Raw genomic sequence first — 5,872 nt, 5'->3', positions numbered from 1 at the left:
TATATATATATATATATATATATATATATATATAGATATAGATATAGATATATAGATATATATCTTTTGGGGAAGGGAGATGGAGGCTGATATTTCCTAGTCTGCCATCCTGGTGACACAACCTAGTTAAGCTGTTTTGTGATAGAGGAAGCCCCCTGCTCCAGCTCCCCTCCCAAAGCAAACATAAACATGCATAATCACTAATATAATTTGCATGTGTGATGTTTTACATTTCTGCCATTCAAAATAACACCCCCATATCCACCCAAAGCAGGTATTTAGTCACTAGAACATCAAAGAGAAACACCTAAAGGGGGAAAACAGAGGAAAAAGTGAAGAATGTGTCAGGATTTGTGGAAATTGGCTTCTTTTCCTTAGAAACTGTTCGCACTGAATCATAACCATAAAAAAGATGAAAAATGGTCCTGAAACTGAACAAATCTTTTTTTTTCATTTTTACTGTGTTTTTCTCTTTGATTTTATTCATCAGATGAAAAAGAGCTCTTTCTTTACTGTACTACCAACACTCAGTATCAGAGCATTTCCAAGGAATACAAGCTAAGATGAGCTATTAATCAAGATTTTGGAACATAGGCAAATGATTCTGATAAATACATAATGATAGGAGGTCTCCACCTCTGGCATGGATTTTAAGTTTTCTTTTTACACATTAGACATTGAAAATATAAATGATCTATTTTATAAAGAAATATTTGGTAGAAATATTTTCTACCAGATCATAAGAATCATTGTCTAGTTACAGAGCAATACATTTTACAGTAAGGATCCAGAAAATGCCATGCAATAAAAGTGTGACACTTTAACATAAGCTTTGTTCTTTTAAAATGGCCTTTGTGGTCATTTCCAAGTTTATGAACATCATTAATCCTACCTATAATATTTCTGTAACATATATATTTAAAACATTCTTAAAAATAAATTATGAATTGACCATGAAATCCTTCACAAACAGAAATTCAAACACACATTCTAATTTGTATCTATTTTCAAGTCTTTAACTGTAAATCTGTTTCTTTTATCAAAGAAAACATAAAACAACTCCAAAACGTTTTTGTGGAGAGTTATAAAAGAGATATATACTGACTTCTTCTGGTATTGACATTGCTTCGGATAATTTCCAAGATACTTTGAAAGCTGACATTATGAAGTAATCAGTTTTTAACATAGGATTTCTATGGGTAATCATTGCCTTTGTCACCTCTATATACAGGAAATAATTTCTTACCTATTTAGATATCATAATTATTGTATAAAGTCTGGGCAAAGTGTCCAAAGCTTGATTGTGTTTCATTTTCTTATACCTGTACCAACTTTCATTGAACATTGCAGCTAGAAAATACTAATAAGCTTCATGCTAAGGCTGATGGGCTCCTACTATCTAGATTCACTTGAGAGTCTTTGCATGTGATAAGGGTATTCAAATATGGTTTGGGTAAACTAGAATAAGATTCATTACTATTCCAATGTCTTACAGTTTTGCCATTCTGTGAAAACCATGTATTTGTCTACTCTGCATTATGTCAATCATCTATACATAGGTAATATGTATATCCAGTATACAGAGGGTTGACATAGTGTACCAAATAATTAGCTATTACCAATCATGCAAAAAATTCCCATCTTTTAGACACAGTTCATTTTTATACTTTGTTTCACATGTTTCTCTTTTAAACTAGAGCAAATGTTAATAGCAGTTATTTTTATTAACCCATTCTAGAATAATGAAGATTGAAAGGGATTTCTTTATGATCTGTGTTCTGATTTGATTCAAACTGTTATGAAATACTCTCTGCAAAGCTCACTATCCCCTTTGTATTGGTAAGTATGGTTGTTATTCACTGAAGGGTTAGTTTTTGCATATTTAAAACCGCATAATGACATGGGTTATTTATGAAACAAGAAAAAAATGATGTGTTGATTAATCTTTGAAACTCTTAGTGCCAAAACATTAAAGGAAGTACTGTTGCTATAAAAAATAAAACCCTATTGAAGTTCTCTTTTGCACAGCATAATACACAGCTTTGAGAAATATGACCCCAAAAGGTAATAGAGTCTACAAAGATGAAGAGTTTCAATGTATTTAAATAAATTAATGGAAGTCATGGGCCTTCCTGTGATATGTCTCTTATTGCCTTTATCAGAGATAAAGTCAGGGATTAGCTGATCCATGTGACTATCCCAGGAAGTAGTGTTTCTAATATCAGGTATACAACTTTAAGGTATATATCAAGGATTCACATAAAGAAGGAGGTATACACATTCTTCTACTCAATGGATATTCATTTGGTGTCTAACATATACTATGCTGAGCATCATGAGTGGTGAATGATGGGAGAAAATAATAGTAAATGAATGGGTATGTGAAAGAAATAAAAAGACATAGTGTGCAATTATGACCAAAAAGAAGAAAATGTACCTGTAAAGCATGGGAATGTGCCAGTGTTGAACATTGACAAAATCAGGTCATTTATCAGTCTTTTCTCAGTTCATCACATTCTCTTTTTCTGACATTTTTTTCTATTTCTTTTTTAAGTGGCTCAAGAATATTATGTTAGCCTACTGGACCATGGATTAGCCAAGACACATTGATCATGGCTATCTCATCTCAGGTGAGTGACTCATTCAAACTCTGCTTGCCAGCAGCTGGTATATGTATTATAATTCTCAAAAGCCACTTACTCAGTTTGAAGACATTAATATTACTAAAGATTTTCATTTATTGCTCATAAAGAATATATGAACAAAGCAACACAGGTCCTTCTCTGAATAATAGGCAGAATTTCAAGGTCAAATACTGTTTCTTTTTACTGATAAACAGGGGATGGTTTTGTAGTAGAGTAAACACAAGAGCCATTGGTAAAAAGTGACATAGACACTCAACAGCACTATACAAGATATTATGAATAATTTAGCTTTACAAACTATATCTTGTAGAGTAAGAGAGGAAGAAAACATGCTGAGGGAAATGAAAGCACAGAAAAATGGACAACAGAATAAGGGCTACAATTAAATTTGATTCTTTTCTATAGAGTTATCTTCAGTATTCTTCATAAAATATTTTTATGATGACATTTTACCATAAAATATGTGTTCATCTTTTTTCTTTACAGGAGATATTGAAAGGACCCTTGTATAAATATTTTTTTTTCTTTTTTACACTGCCTATGGATAGTTCACACAGATTTGAAGTATCTTCAATGAGTAAAACATACCCTATAATATTGTATCCTATCAAGTCAAAGTTTAAATCTGGACATTTTTATAGTACATATTTAAGATATACAATATAATATTTTGACATACATACTGAAATAGTTACTATAGTCAAGTCCATTAATATACTATCATCTTGCATAGTTACCCTTTAAAAAAATTGTGTGTGTGTGGTGTGTGTGTGTGTGTGTGTGTGTGAGAGAGAGAGAGAGAGAGAGAGAGAGAAAGCACCTAAAATTGACCTGCATTTCAGGTGGCATAGTGGCATGTCTTGATTAGGATAAAATATAAGGACACTGTCAGACTGATCATATGTGAAATACAATGCACTTTTCTCAGGTGTCCATGGAGAGTGGAGGCAGGCACCATTTTCCCTACCACATGACAGTGGTTGGGGACATTGGGACCAAACCCTGGCACCCAGACCTGTATAATACAAGGTGGGTCCAGAAAACCAGAATGGGCAGAGGCCTGCCATGCAACTCAAAGTGTGACTAGAAAACCAGGAGAAATTTAGGTTTGGAAATTGTTTTGCCCAGGAAAATACAGGACATTCAGACTTGAGAGAACCCTGGTCCCTATCACCCTTTGAGTCTGGTGTTATTTTATACTAAACAAAGGTGCCCAAAACATACATTGGCGAAAAGATAGTCTCTTCAACAAATGGTGTTTGGAAAACCAGAAATCCATATGTAGTAGAATTAAATTTAATGCCTATTTCTCATCCTGCACAAAACTCAAATTACATCAAACTTAGGCATTAGACCAGAGACCCTGCAACTGCTAGAAGAAAATGCAGGCCCAACACTTTAACTCAGGAACTGCCTTCTTCAACAAGACTCCTAAAGTACTAGAAGTAAAATTAAAAAAATCAATAAGTGGGATAGCATCAAATTAAAACCTTCTTCACAGCAAAGGAAACCGTGTGAAGAGAGCCTACAGAACGGGAAAAAAAATCTTTGCCACCTGCAGGATATATGAAGAACTCCAAAACTCAAAAAAAACCTACAAATAACCCAATCATCAAAAGGACAAAGGAACTAAATAGACACTTCTTAAAAGAAGAAATATGAATGGTCCACATATATATGAAAAAATTTTCAACACCTCTAGCAATTAGAGATATACAAATTAAAATTACACTGAGGTTTCATCCCACTCTCATTAGAATGGCAATTATAAACAATGAAAGTAACAAAAAATGTTGGCAAGGATGTAGGTAAAAGGGTACATTCATATACTGTTGGTGGAACTGCGACACAAGTCCTATTGTTATGTATAACTAAAAAGAACCAATAAAAATAAATTTAAAATGTTATTAAAATAGAATCTAGTGATATGTGACTTAAATACACCAAAGCATAATATAATTGTCAACTTCTATGTAGTTCAAGATACAATATATATATATATATATATATATTTTTTTTTCCCTCCATGCTACACTGTGATTGTCTCACATAGACCACAAATAAGTATTGCTGTCAAACATTATTAAATTTATTATATGTATATTTCTAGTTCATTTTCTGTTGCTATAACAGAATCCTTGATGGGAAATTTATAAAGGAAAGGGATTTAGTTAGGCTCATAATTCTGGAGGTTGGAATATCCAAGATTGAGTAGCCACATCTAATCAGGGTTTTGTGCTGCTTTAATTCATGGCAGAAAGCAGAAAGGCAAGTAGGCACATGCAGGAGAAAAGGGGTCAAAATTCTCAAGATAGTTAACCTATTCTGAAGAGAAAATAATTCATCTTTTCAGGAGTGCTCTGTCCCCATGACCTAAAAATCCCCCACTAGTATACACCTCCTAACACTGCCACATTGAGAAATTAAGATTTCAACACATGAATTTAGGGGGACATAATCAAACCATAGCAGTTTATACTTTCATTATTGTTAACTACCCCTTCTCCTTCATACTTGATGTTAATAAATGTTATGTCACTTAATTCGTATTTAAGCAATGGAAGATAATTATTAATATATGCTCCCTTTTTTCATGTGAAAGTTGTAGTTTCAGGATTAATGATCTTCCTATGGTCACACAGTAAGGAGAGGCTGAGATTTTGGGGTAGACTTGGCTCTAATGCTCATTTATGCCTTTCATCTCCATGAGTATGAGTAATTTCTTTTCTTTGCCTACCTATTCATTCTCTATATAACCATTAGATTTAACACAACAATTTGACTTTGTCTTTCCCTTTCCTAAAACAAATCCTCAATAGTTACACTATTGTCAATAAAATCTTATCTTGGCATGGCACACAAGGCCATTCCCACTTTCATTCAAACCTATGACACATATCACCCTATAATATTCCGGATGCACAGAATTCTTGCACTTTCTATTACTATGTTCTTTTTTACTATGGTGTTTCTGTGTTATTCCTTCATCTTGGAACATCATTATTCCCATCTCAGAAGACAGATTTAACTTTTCTTTGAACTTCTTTCAGGTGTCTGTGAACTTCTTAGTTCTTATGCATCAGCTATTCTATGTTCTTTCACTTATCTAAGTCTAAATATACTGTATTCTTTTCTGGAATGCCTGTTCTCTCATTCTCTGGATGACAAATTTCTCCTGTTTCTTTAAGGATCAACTTGTATACCTCTTAGGAAAGTCTTTCTAGGTA

Source organism: Marmota marmota, unplaced genomic scaffold (genome assembly GCF_001458135.2).
Source record: "Marmota marmota marmota unplaced genomic scaffold, marMar, whole genome shotgun sequence".
Lineage (NCBI taxonomy): Eukaryota > Metazoa > Chordata > Mammalia > Rodentia > Sciuridae > Marmota > Marmota marmota.
This window is presented reverse-complemented; position numbering follows the sequence as displayed.